Here is a 14,460-nt window from a genome sequence, read left to right on the forward strand (position 1 = left end):
GGGAGGGGAGGGGATGGAGGGCATCTAGAGCTATAAATATAAATATATATTATATATATTTAAACAAACACAGGCATAATAAAATTTATAAACACTCAGGATCCAACCCCATGGAACCCACCAGAAGCTCGTAGAGATCCCAGATGCAGGGACAGGAGTCAGTCCAGTTCTGGGAGCCGAGGCCAGAGATGCCCGCTTGCCCAGCCTCCCTCCTCCTGGCCAAGTTTCTTTCCTTTTTTGTGCCTGTGCTTGAACTCAAGGCCTCACACTCAAGGTTGGTGCTCTACCATTTGAGTTACAGCCCCACTTCTGGCTTTGTTTTGCTGATTCATTGGAGATAAAAGGCTCATGGACTTTCCTGCCTAAGCTGGCTTTGAACCATGATCCTCAGATCTCAGCCTCCTGAGTAGCTGGGATGACAGGCTTGAGTTGCTGGCATGTCTGGTGGGCCAAGCTACTAAAGGGAACTAGACCCTCCTGACAGTCCCCAGAACTGTGGTGATTTGTGGTAGCTCACCCAGCTCTCTCCTGGAAGGGGTGCATCAGTAAGGCTCAGTCGGGAAACTGAGGACTCAAGGGACCACAGGACTGGGTTCCAGACTTGACAGTACTTTGACTTGGATGTGGATAACTTGTGTTGTTGTTGGTGGTTGTGGGGCTTGAACTCTGGGCCTGGGCACTTGTCCCTGAGCTCTTCAGCTCAAGGCTAGTGCTCTACCACTTGAGCCACAGCACCACTTCCTGTTTTCTGGTGGTTAAGTAGAGCTAAGAGTCTCAAGGACTTTCCTGCCTGGACTGGCTTTGAACCCTGATCCCCAGATCTCAGCCTCCTTAGTAGCTGGGATTACAGGTGTGAGCCACCGGTGCTCGACATGCAGATCACTTTTACTCCCATACTTCCACTCCAAAGTAGACTTTGGCTCTAATGGAAAGTCAGCCATAACCCCAGCATTTGGGGGGGGGTCTCTGAGACCAAGAAATGGGGAGCAGCCCCAGAGCAGCTCCTTGTCTGGGTGACAGTGGCAACCATTGTTCACATTCTGAGCAGGCCCCTATGGCAAATACATTTCATATAGCCTCATCTCATTATCCCCTCAGTCACTCAACAACAGGGCAACTATGGTGAACCCAGAGGTCACAGAGGCAATGAAGCAAGTGTTCTCCATATTTGTACCCAGCTCTGCTGTCCAAGTATCTGAACAACATTTGGGTGAGTCCTACCTGAGTGGGAAAGCAGTTGGGTTAAAGGCCCTCCATGTGGCTCTGGCCATGGGGGCCCCCACCTACATTTCCCATGATTCCCAGGGGGCAGGCACAGGGTGGGGGTGGGGGGGCCACACTGGTGTCACAAGCACCATATTGCTTTATGGAAGCAGTTCGAAGCCCAGAGAAGGATAAAGATTCGATGTCCCCAGGCTTTGGGCAGGGAGAGGCTGTGGGTAGAAAAACTCGTCAGGGGGCTGGGAAGGTGGCTCAGTGGTAAAGCGCTAGCCTTGAGCTGAAGAGCTGAGGGACAGCGCCCAGGCCCAGAGTTCAGTCCCCACAACCTGACCCCCCCACCCAAAAATAAAAGAAAAACTCGCTGGGTGTTGATAGCTCACACCTGTAATCCTAGCTATGCAGGTGGCTGAGATCTGAGGATTGCAGTTCAAAGCCAGCTAGGACAGGAAAGTCTATTAATTTCCAATTGGCCACCAGAAAACTGGAAGTGGGGCTGTGGCTCAAAGTGGTAGAGCACTAGCCTTGAGCAAAAAGAGCTCAAGGACAGTGCCTAGGTCCTGAGTTCAAGCCCCAGGACTGACAAGAAAGAAAGAAAGAAAGAAAGAAAAATAGGGAGGGAAAGAGGGAGGGAGAAAGAAAATCTAAATCACCCATTGCAGGCTCATACTTGTAATCTTAGCTACTCAGGAGTCTGAGTTCTGAGGATCTGCCAGCCCAGGCAAAAAAGTCTGTGACACTTATCTCCACTAAACTTTCAAAAACAAAAAAAGCCAGAAGTGGAGCTGTGATTCAAGTGGTAAAGTGCTAGCCTTGAGCTGAAAAGCTTAGGGACAGCATCCAGGTCCTGAGTTCAAGCCCCATGATAAAAAGAAAGAAAGGAAGGAAGGAAGGAATAAAGGGAAGGAAGGAAGGAAGGAAGGAAGGGAGGGAGGGAGGGAGGGAGGAAGGGAGGAAGGAAGGGAGGAAGGAAGGGAAAAAAGAAAACTCACCCCCAGAGCCTCCCTCTGATATTTTTCACAAAAGGCAGATTCACAGCCCACCAGGGCTATGGGGAGTGGGCCCTGACATCCTGCCTTACCTTTGGACAGAACAGAGTGGGGACAAGAACCTGGATTTGGACCTGGGAGGACCATGCTCCGCACCACCCCGGGCACCTGTGAGACCCCAGCCCACTGGCTGTGGAGTCAGATCAAGAGGAGGCCCAACAGATTTAGGGCATCACGGTAAGCTCAGAGCCAAGCCGAGGTTCAAATGCTAGAGTGGATTCCCCAGGGTGTGGTCACACAAAGAACTGAGAACTGGGGAAGGCTGAGCCTCCCTGAAGGCCTGGGAACTCTATGGGAAGCGCATGCGTGGGAGCCGCAGGACCTTGGCTCATCCCAGGAGGGCCAGCGGCTCCCTGGGGTGGCAGGTGGACCCTCCAGGTTCTGCTCTGCCAGTGGAGATGGAATCAGTTTCCCCTCGGTGTCTTGGATCTCCTTTCCAGTGCAAGATTTATGTAGGCTACTTAAGAGGCAGGTTCGAAACCAGCCCTGGCAGGAAAGTCCTTGAGACTCTTATCTCCAAGGAACCACCAAAAAGCCCAACGTGGCGCTGTGGCTCAAGGGATTGAATGCTAGCTTTGAGCTAAAAAAGCTCAGGGACAGAGCCCAGGCCTTGAGTTCAAGCCCCAGAACAGGCACCGAATCCAAAACAAAAAACAGGCATATATGTAGAGTCTCTAACCTTTACAACAGTCACAGCCAGGGAAAAGAATCCTGGAGAATATTCTATCTCACCAAGAGAAGACACTGACAGAAGCCAACACAGGAGGATCTGAGAGAGCACTGGGAAAGGAGTCCCGGCCTCCACACAGCTCTGTGGGACCCTGTAGATGGTATCTGTTCATTTGCCAGATGGGGTAGTGGTGTGTGTGTGTGTGTGTGTGTGTGTGTGTGTGTGTGTGTGCGTGTGTGTGTGTGTGTGTGTGTGCACACTCCAGTACTGGGACCTGAACTCAGGGCCTCACTCTCACTTGGCTTTTTCACGCTATGCTGGCACGCTATCACTTGAGCCACATCTCCACGTCTAGCTTTTTGCTGGTTAATTAGAGCTAAGAGTCTCACTGACTTTCCTGCCCAGGCTGGTTTCAAACCATGATCCTCAAGTCTCAGCCTCCTACGTAGCTAGGATGACAGGCACCAGCCAATGGTGGCAAACAAGGAATCATAACTTTCTTTTTTTCTTTTCTTTCTTTCTTTTTTTTTGCTGGTTTTAGGGCTTGAACTCAGGGCCTGAGCACTGTTCCTGAGCCTCTTTGTGCTCAAGGCTAGAGCTCTACCACTTGGAAATAAGCATCTCCTGGACTTTCCTGCCCAGGCTGGCTTTGAACCTCGATTCTCAGATTTCAGTCTCCTGAGTAGCTAGGGTGACAGGTGTGAGCCACTGGTGCCCAGCTTCGAATCCCATCTTTTAACTCACATTAAAGGACAGATTTAGGGGTCCCAGCATAGAATTGGTTGCTCCTTCATTATTTCTTGAAAAACCAAAGGGATTAATAGCGCTGTGTGTTGTACAAGTCAATGGAACAGACATGGGCAGATGAGGGCACTGTTCAAAGTCACAAAGCAGAAACTAGCACAGCTGAAGCCTTGACCTTACTAAGAGTACTTAATGGTCCATGAGAGCTGGGAGTTACTGAATGCCAGTGATGGCTTCCTCTCTCCCCCAGGAACCCAGCCCCTAGTTCCCAGTGAGCCCAGCAGAGATGGCTGGCAGAATGCCAGCTCCTTTCTCCTTCTCTTACCTCTGGTCCACCTGCCTTGCTCAGTAAGAGTGAGCCTTTCTTGTCTGGGCTTTACCAGGCTCTGAGGTAGGGAAGAGAAAGTAGCTCAGAGAGGCTTCCTGGAGGAGGAGGAATCTGAAGCAAACCTTCCTTTAGAATGGAGGTTAAGTGGGAACAAAAGGCACTTTCAAAGATGACCAGGTAGCAGTGGCTCACGCCTGAAATGCTAGCTACTCAGGAGCCTGAGATCTGAGAGGTGAAGTTTGAAGACATCCTGGACAAGAAGAGTCCATGAGATTCTCCAATTAACCAGCAAACAGCTGGGAATGGAGGTGTGGCTCATGTGGTTAGCACCCACATCTAGTGGAAAAAAAGAAAAGAAAAAAAAAGCTCAGCCAGGAGCTGGTGGCTCACGCCTGTCATTCTAGCTACTCAGGAGGCTGAGATCTGAGGATTGAGGTTCAAAGCCAGCCCAGGCAAGAAAGTCCATGAGACTCTTATCTCCAATGAACCACCAGAAAACCGGAAGTGGTGCTGTGGCTCAAGTGGTAGAGCGCTAGCTCTTCAGCTGAGGGATAGCGCCCAGGCACAGAGTTCAAGACACACGACTGACCAAAAAAAAAAAAAAAAGCTCAGGAACAGCACTTAGGCCCTGAGTTCAAACCTCTGTCACAGTAAGCAAACACAAGAAGTCCTACCCACAGCATCTCCCCACAGCCCCAAGGCTTACCTGGGGTTCTGATGCCAGCTGCTTGTCCTGAGCCTCAACAAAGCTGTTACGCCCCTCCCCACTCCACCAGTCCCCAGTAAGCCTCCAGAGATGGGGGGCGGGGCTGGGTGGATGGCCTCGGGCTAAGCCAGGCTGTCTGATGATCAGATCTGACTACCTGCCAGGAGCATCTCTGCTCACACCTGCGTACAGCTCTGCTTCTCTTCCCGCTGGGCTGAGTTGGCTTAGAATCCACCCCCCCTCCTTGTCCCCACCTACCTCTGCGTTCTGCATTACCATCTCTACGAATTTTAGCTTCCAGGCTGACCCTTCCTGTCCTCTGTTCCCTGTAGGCAGCCCAGAACCATGCAAGGACATTGTTTCTGAGACAGTTTACTCTGGCCTCTAGCTCATGAGCCTCCTGCCTCAGCCTCTGGAGAGCTAGGATTACAGGCTGGTACTACCACACCCAGCTGGAGTCCTGGTTCTTGAACCCACAATCCCTCTCCCACACACTTCAAAGAAAATAAAACAAACCCTGAAGAGCTCATCCTGATAATGCATGGGTAACATCCAGCAGACCCCTGCCCTCCGGGGCGTTAGGCTCCATTTCTGCCAGCATGCTCAGAAAGACAGGGAAAAGCAGGAGAGTCCAGAGTGAAGAGAGGTGTGGAAGGTCCGAGAGGAGCAGGGGAGAGGCTCCAGCTGGGAAGGGAAAGGAGGGAGGGGGGAGGCCCCCGAGGTGTCACTAATAAGATCCCAGCAGACTGGGCCAGGTGTGAGCTAGGGGGAACCCTCCCTCCTCCATCCCTCCCCTACGGCATACTTTGCATGAATAATTCAAATGGTTCCCCTCAGATTCCAGCCTGTCACATAATTAGAGCAGCTCTAGGCTTTGGGCAATTGGGATAAAAACAGCTCTTGTTAGAAAGTCCTTGCTGGGAAGCCAGGCACAGGTGGCTCACGCCTGTCACCCTAGCTACTCTGGAGGCTGGGGTCTGAGGATTGGGATTTGAAGCCAGGCCGGGCAGGAAAGTCTGTGAGACTCTTATCTCCAATCAACCACCAGAAAACTGGAAGGGGCACTGTGGCACAAAGTGATAGAGCACTAGCCTTGAGCAGAAGAGCTCAGGGACCATGCCCAGGCCAACAACAACAGAAAAGGTCCTTGCTGGGAATCAGTGGGGAGACCTCTCCACGGAGGCCTCCCTTCTGTCTGTACCTCATGCCCATGAGGACAGATTTGCCTTCTAGCTACTGGATGGACCCTTCACACAGGCGTCTGGGCCTGGAGGAAGTTGGACTGGGAACCATTCTAGCTGGACATGAGGTCCGCTCAAGGTATTGGTTTGTTTGTTTTGTTAGTATGGGGACTTGAACTCAGGGCCTGGGTGCAGTTCTTGAGCTTTTCTGTTCAAAGCTGGTGCTCTACCACTTGAGCCACGGCTCCACTTTCAGTTTTTTGGTGGTTCACTGGAGATAGGAGTCTCACAGACTTTCCTGCCTGGGCTGGCTCTGAACCTCAATCCTTCAACCTCAGCCTCCTGAGTAGCTAGGATTACAAGCAGGAGCCATAGGTGCCTGGCTAACAGGATTTTTCTTAATGGTCATGAGACTTGAACTCAGGCCCTCGCTGCTGTCATTGAGCTCTTTTGCTCAAGGCTAGGGCTCTACCACTTTGAACCATGACACCACTTCTGGTTTCCTGGTGGTTCATTGGAGATAAGAGTCTCACAGACTTTCCTGCTTGGGCTGCCTTTGAACCACGATCCTCAGACCTCAGCCTCCTGAATAGCTGAAATTACAGGTGTGAGCCACCAGCATCCAGCATGATTTTGGGAGTTTCAGAGACCCAAAGAGTTAAACACATTCTCACAACACAGGAAGTAATTGTGGTCTTTCTGGCCAGGCCTGCAGGGGATCAATGGGCTCAGCTACCCATCATTCAGTGGTCCACCCCCAAAGTGGGCGGCCAATCATCTCTGTCCCTTGGAAGCCAAGCAAGCCCTCTTGTCAGTCCCCTGGGGGAAGAAAGCATGCTCGGGTTGCTGTCCATGGTCCTGAAATATCTTGCAGCCTTCTCTATTGTCAGTTCTAGAACCTCGGCCTGTCTGCACCTCCGTCCCCCTCAACTAGTTCCTCAGAGCCCAGTCCGGTCACATGGCCGCCTTCAGGCCTGGTCCTCCGTCCCCTGTGAGAGAGGAGTGATGCCCTCGGCTGAGGACCGCACCCCCCCCCCCCAGCCTTGCTCTGATGAGACCACCCTCAGGGGCTGAGGGATTGGAGCCCAGACTCAATCTACCAATTAGCAGAAAGTAGAAAGCACTGAAGAGTGGTGTTGTGCTACTTCATCAGAGCTGCCTCTGTAAATATTTTAGAGGTGTTTATTAGGAAAACCACAGGCGCAGGGAGGAGGGTGATGAGTGGGGGAGCACTGTGGCCCTGTACGGTTTTAGCCCACACTTCCATCACTGATGACACAGCTCAAAGGCTTGGCCCTGGAGCAGAGAGTGAGGGGGCGGGGAGAAAAGAAGTAGAGCCGGTTGCTGGGTTGCCTCATTGCAGGTAACTGGGGCCTCTGGACTCCCAGCTCTTCTCCAGTGGAGCCATAAGGACCTGACATTGAGCTGGGAGCAGGGGCCTCTTGGTGGCTTTCCTCCCCACCCTCCACCCCCAGTATTAGGGATTAAACTCAAGGCCTTGGGCTGGGATGTAGCTACATGGTAAAGCGCTTGCAGCCAGTGCAGTGTCCTGGTTCAATCCCCAGTTCCAAGAAAGAAAAGACAGCTGGGCACTGGTGGCTCACACCTGTAATCCTAGCTACTTAAGAGGCTGAGATCTGAGGATCACAGTTCAGAGCCAGCCTGGGCAGGAAAGTCGGTGAGACTCTTATCTCCAACAAACCACTCAGAAAACCAGAAGTGGCGCTGTGGCTCAAGTGGTAGCGCGCTAGCCTTGAGCTGAAGAGCTGAGGAACAGTGCCCAGGCCCAGAGTTCAGGCCCCATGACCGACAAAATAAATAAATGAATGAATACAGTTAAAACGAAATCTCACTGGTTTTTTCTGCACGAGGCTGGTGCTCTGCCACTTGAGCCATGCCTCCACTTCTAGCTTTTTTGTCAGTTGTGGAGCTTGAACTCTGGGCCTGGGCGCTGTCCCTCAGCTCTTCAGCTCAGGGCAAGAACCCTACCACTTGAGCTACAGCACCACTTCTGGTTTCCTAGTGGTTTATTGGAGATAGGAGTCTCACGGTCTTTCCTGCCTGGGCTGGCTTTGAACTGCGATCCTCAGATCTCAGCCTCCTGAGAAGCTAGGATTACAGATGTGAGCCAACAGCACCCAGCTACACTTCTAGCTTCTTGCTGGTTCATTGAGGGTAAGTGTCTCATAGATTTGTCTGCCTGGGCTGGCTTTGAACCACGATCCTCAAATCTCAGCCCTCTGAGTAGCTAGGATGAGAGGTGTGAGCCACTAGTGCCAGCTCCTGACTTTGAGCGTTGTACCTCATTGCTGGGCAATTCCTCTTCTCTGAGCTGAGCATCACTGTAGGGAGACTGGGCCCTGCTCCCTATTCACACGTCCGTCCACGGCCCCCTACACCATGCCAGGAGCCCCAGAGGCAAAGCAAGTGTACAGGACCAGGCATGGTGCCCAGAAGTCCCTCAGCCTAGGTGCCTTGGCCTGACTTACCCCACAGCATGAGTCAAGGAGAGCTCAGGCCAGGCACTGAAGGCTCATGCCTATAATCCTAGCTAATCAGGATGCTGAGATCAGAGGATCGAAATTTGAAGCCAGCCCAGGAAGACAAAGTTTCCCATGAAACTCTTATCTCCGATTAACCATTCAAAACCTGGAAGTGGTGCTGTGGCTCAAAGTGGTAGAGCTCTAGCCTTGAGCAAAAGAGCTCAGGGACAGCATCCAGGCCCTGAGTTCAAGCCCTACCACCACTACCACCACCACCAACAATAACAAAACCAAACCACAAAACTTAGGCAGGCAAGGACAACTTTCCTTGCTGGTGTCTGGGGCTCCTCCGACCGCCATCTTGGACTTGGGCAGTGAACATTCCCTGCTTCTAGCCTGCTTCTGCCCATTCTGTTCCTCTCTCCCCCACTTGTCTGCCCATCTGTCTCTCCTCTATCCTGCTTAGGTCAAGCATGTCTCCTTTGTCCTGGCTGAGTCAGATACTGCCCGTGCAAAGCTGTCCGTTCTCCTGGTAAAGTGCAGGGAATGGGCTACGCTGGGCCCTATTTATAGCTACAGTCTACCAGGACAGGCCGTTCCGGGCCCAGCTCCCTCAGGGGTAGCAGACACAGCCCTGGCACCCACACAGAGTGAGGGGGAGGGCCAGCAAGCTAAAGGAGCATTCTCTGGTAAATAAAATAAAATAACAACAATAATTAATCATGATGAAAGATTGACTGGCAGTGACTCTATCCATTGTTTCTGGGTAAAGAGGACCTTTTAAAAGATCTTTTGGAAAACCCATTATTCCTTTAAATAAGGTTAAGCCTCATTCACATGATTCATTGGCTGAGATTTGTTTGATTTTTTTTTCCTTCCTGGGTAAATGCAGAAATAAATCCCAAGGCAATCACTGATGGCTCAAGCCTGTGATCCTAGCTACTCAGGAGGCTGAGATCTGAGGATCACGGTTCAAAGCCAGCCCAGGCAGGAAAGTCTGTGAGACTCTTATCTCCAATTAACCACCAGAAAGCCAGAACTGGTGTTGTGGCTCTATGGTAGAGCACTCACCTTGAGCTGAAGAGCTGAGGGACAGTGCCCAGGCCCAGAGTTCAAGTCCCACAACCAACAAAATAAACAACAAATAAAAGAAGTAAACCCCAGCCACACTCAGTTCCTAAGCCTTGAATTCATGTGGCCTGGGTATTTTCCTGCTTGTGGCGGACTGGGGGAAGGGGTGCTTTGTGCCCAGCTGGGCTGGGCACACATCTGGGACTTGTGTTTCTTCTACTCCAATGTCTGCTAGAGGGATGCATGAATGAAGGGCTCCACGTAGCTCTGAATGTCGGAAGCAGATCTGGGTGAGAAGAGTGAGGATAAACACTACAGGTGGGGTGAGGGCATTATAGATACATAAATATGGGGTGGGCACTTGCTGCCTCTCTGTCCCCCTCTTTTTTCCCCTCCATCCCTCATCCACTCTGCCAGATGGATGGAACCCATTTCTCCACTCCTGTTCCACCAAAGTCCTAGTTTAGAACCCCCGGCTTCCAGCACCTTCTCATTGGGCTCATCCAGGCCCTCCTGGCTGAGGTAGACAGGAAGACATCGAAGGGAAGCAGGTCAGACAGACAGATACCAAAGGAATCAGCTTTGTTGCTGCACCTCAAGCACCAAGGTCTTCAGCCTTGATTACCTGGGCAGCTGAGCAATCTCAGCAACTGAGCGGCCGCAGGTATGAGGCCTCTCAGCTACGGAAGCTGCAGGCACAGGGGAGAGCATCCATTTATCGCCGGCAAATTGCATTTTCTTACCCAATAAGGCAGATCTACGCTCCTGGTAGCAGCAGTGGTCTAGCTCTATAGAGAGGTAAGTTGGCAGTTCCTCCTATGGTTTTACTGTGAAGGGATGTTTTCTTTTCTTTTCCTTCCTTCCTCTCTCTCTCTTTCTTCCTTCCTTCCTTCCTTTTCTCTTTCTTTCTTTCTTCCTTTCTCTCTCTCTCTCTCTTTCCCTTCCTTCCTTCCTTCCTTCTTTTCTTCCTTTCCAATATTGGGCCTCAGGAGCAGGAAGAGGGCTGTGACCTGGACCCAGGGGATACATTGGTCTGTGGATCACAGGACGAGCCTGGCACAAGACTCTGGCATCTCCTTCTGCAGAAGTTCCTGTTTGATAGCTGAGATCAATACTATTTGATGCATGTAGCCATCCCTGTCTCCCACCCCCAGGCTCTCGCCTAGGTTGGTGGATAGTGATAGGTAGAGAGGTAGCTTTTTTATTTTGTTCCAGTCCTGGGGTTTGAACTTGGGACCTGTATGCGGTCCCTGAGTTATGTTGCTCAAGGCTAGCCCTCTTACCAATGGAGTCAGAACTCCACTTCTGGCTTTTTCTTTGTTGGTAGTTTTACTGCAGATAAAGAGTCTCACAGACGTTCCTGCCTGAGCTGGCTTTGAACCGCAATGCTCAGATCTCAGCCTCCTGAGTAGCTGGGGTGACAGGCGTAAGGCTTTGACAGGAAACTCTTGAGACGGAGGAAGAATTTGAAGGGAGGACCTGCAGGAAGCTGCGGGGCAGGGCACACTGGGGCGGGAGATAGGTGTGCTCTGAAGACTCCAGATGTGCAGTACAGAGGCAAGCCAGGTGTGCAGAGGAGGGGGAGGGGGAGGGATTCTGAGCTGTGAGGGGACAGGAAGAAAGAAGAGGTTGTTTCTCTCCAGTCTGCCATGCGCATGTGTACACACACACACACACACACACACACACACACACACATACACACACACACACACGGCCTGACAGCTGACAGCTCCAAGGAGCAGGACAGATGGTCTCCTTCCCTCCGTGCAGCAACCAGGGTTGGAAGGATTGAGAGCCAGTTCTGGTCACGTGACTGCACACAACTGGGGGGCAACAAGAGGGAAACAGGAAGAAAAGAAGGGGGAAGGGGGCCCCAGGAGTGGGGATGGACTCCCATATCCTACAGGAGGACTCAGAGCATTGGTCACTCTGAGTCTGGGTCTGGGCATCTGATGGCAGAAACATGGGGTTCCTACTCTCTCTTGGACCCCATGACATAGGAAAGGGGCTCTATCTCTTCGTACTACGCTTCATCTCCTCCCCCCTCCATCTCTGCTTCTGTATTTTTTTTTTTTTTTGGTGGAAGTGGGGCTTTAACTCTGGGCCTGGGCGCTGTCCCTCCGCTCTTCAGCTCATTCTACCATTTGAGCCACAGCACCACTTCTGGTTTTCTGGTTTATTGGAGATAAGAGTCTCATGGACTTTCCTGCCTGGGCTGGCTTTGAACTGTGATCCTCAGGTCTCAGCCTCCTGAGTAGCTAGGATGACAGGCGTGAGCCACCGGCACCCAGCCCTGCTTCTGTATTTTGAGCTCCTCCCAAGCATGCCCATTTCCCCCCATTCCTAGTACTGAACTCATGGACTGGGTGCAATCCCTTAGTTTTTTCCTTCAAAGCTAGTACTCTATCACCTGAGCTACAGCTCCACTTCTGCTTTTGTTTTTTGTTAGTTTGTTTTAGTTGTTGTTTGCTGGTTAATCTCATGGACTTTTCTGCCTGAACTGGCTTTGAACCTCAACCCTCAGATCTCAGCCTCCTGAGTAGCAGGGATTACCAGAGTACGACATGGCACTTGAAGCAACTGTATCTTTAGACACTACCAGTTCCTACTCAGAACCCACTAGGGTCTCTGCTTGTTGGTGCACAGAACATCAGATCCACACCTGTGTCCTGGGAAACAAGGTCACAGGCTCCCTGCACGCCCCGCCCCCCCCCCTCCATTTCCAGCCCTCCATCTCCTCCTTCTGAATGGTAGGTGCACAGGGTCAGATTGATCCTCACAAGCCAGGTTACAAATGGCCCTGGGGGCGAATTCCACTCACACCTCAGCCCAAGCAAATGAACCGTCACCCCTTTTCTCTTTAATACGAATGTGACACCTGCAGGCACAGCCCGTCACACGGTGAGAGTTATTTCTCCATTAAAATGCACAGCGCTGGAGCTGTGCCCGGAAAGACAGCTAAAAATACTGTTCTCCGGTGCTCTTGTCACCAGGGGACATGGTGGCCGCTTTCCTGACACCCTCGGCTCCCTCGTAAGTCCTGGACTCTGAGCACGTGACAGTGCTCAAGCCTGACAGGAAGGAAAAGCATCCGTTATACATGCGCGTGTGCCAGTCTTGGGACCTGAACTCAGGACCTCTTGCTCTCTTCCTTGGCTTTTTCACTCAAGGATAGTGCTCTACCACTCACTTGAGCCACTCTTCCATTTCTGGCTATTTTGGTCATTTACCGGTTTCCAACCGCGATCCTCAGATCTCAGCTTCCTGAGGAGCTTGGATCACAGGCGTGAGCCACCAGCACCCAGCTAGGACACCTGTTTTACAAATGGTCAGACACAGGCCGCTGGATGTAGGCTGCTCTATCATCTCAGGAGTAGCAGCGACCCCAGCTCAGGGGTGGGGCGCCCCCTCTAACGTCCCACTTTACAATGGCTTTGCAAGGCTCTTGTCTGACTAGTCTGGACCCCTGGGGCAAGCTCAATGGGCCGGGGACCCAAGGCTCACCGAGGGCACACACTATGCAAGGCACAGCCTTTGCTCAGGAGCAAGGATAGGTGGTTGGCAGAATCCTTCAGCCCATACTGGCCACCCACTGCAGGAGACTTCAAGGGAAGGAACTCCTCCCAGCTCTGGAGCACCCACTTTGCGTCTTCCAGTTTCAGCCAGATGCCTGGGGCCCTCCCCTCGAATCCTAGCTTATGCAGGAGCCTCGGGTATGAGGATCATGGTTTGTTAAGCCAGCCTGGGCAGGAAAGCCAGTGAGAGTCTCATGTCTAATTAACCCAGCAAAAAGCCAGACGTGGAGGTATATGGCTCAAGTGGGAGAGTACAAGCCTTTAGCCACAAAAGCTAGGGGACAGTGCCCAGGTCCTGAGTTCAAGCACACATAGTATTGCACACATACCTCCCTCTGAGAGAGAGAAAGAGACAGACAGACAGACAGACAGACACAGAATGTCTACTCCAGACCACAGGGCAAGACCAGGGTCTAGGCTCTGACCCTCCAGAGGCTCAGGGAATGGCAGCACAAAGTCCCTTCTGGTGGCTGATTCTTCCCAGGCCTCAGTTTCCCCCTCTGTAAGGTGGGAACCTAATGGAAGCCCTACCCATGCCTGAGGTCTGAGAAATCAGGGGATGCTTCCACAAACAGGAGAACCCAGCTGGTGACCAACAAGCCTGGCCTTCTGGTCAACCGGCTGGGTTTCCCGAGAGGGAAACTGAGGCCAGGAACCCCAGGGGGCCACGAGACCCCAGCATCCCCTACCACAAAGGCCCAACAGAGAGGTTCCTTCCTGCTGATCCCTTCCCAGCACTTCCCAAAAGAAAAGCTTCTGACAAAGGCATTTATTTCTCCCAACACTCCCCCCCACCCCCAGTATACAGAATCCACATTTAAATTAGAATTTCTCACATCTTCCGTAGCCCTTGGGTGGAGAAGACACTACGAGGAGACAGTAGAACACGGTCTAGTCTACCAGAGGCTGGGGCTGCCAGAGACAAGGCAGGCACCAGCCAGCCCCAGAATAGCACCATGGCCGGATGATCGCTAAGCCTCTGAGCTTGGCCCAGCCCCAGGGTCCGGTGAGGACAGAATCCTAGTCTGGCCTGGGGTGTGCAAGGGCCCGGCCACCTGCCCACCAGCTCACCCCCGGAAACACGACACCACGTGATCTCCAGTTGTGGCAGGGGCTGTGTTCTTCTCTCCAGCATTCTGCCTAGGATCTGGGCCAGGGGGGCGGGTGGGGTGGACGTGAGGTATTCCAGAAGCTGTGGGCACAGGAGGGGGCCAGGCAGGAGCTACTGGTCACAGCTCATTTTTTTTTTGGTTCGTTGGTCGTGGGGCCTGAACTCTGGGCCTGGGCGCTGTCCCTCAGCTCTTCAGCTCAAGAGCTAGTGCTCTACCACTTGAGCCACAGAGCCACTTCCGGCCTTTTCTGCTTATGTGGTGCTGAGGAATCGAACCCAGGGCCTCATGCATGCAAGGCAAGCGCTCTACCACTGAGCCAC

Source organism: Dipodomys spectabilis, unplaced genomic scaffold (genome assembly GCF_019054845.1).
Source record: "Dipodomys spectabilis isolate Male_0828 unplaced genomic scaffold, ASM1905484v1 ptg000219l, whole genome shotgun sequence".
In the NCBI taxonomy this organism is placed as follows: Eukaryota; Metazoa; Chordata; class Mammalia; order Rodentia; family Heteromyidae; genus Dipodomys; species Dipodomys spectabilis.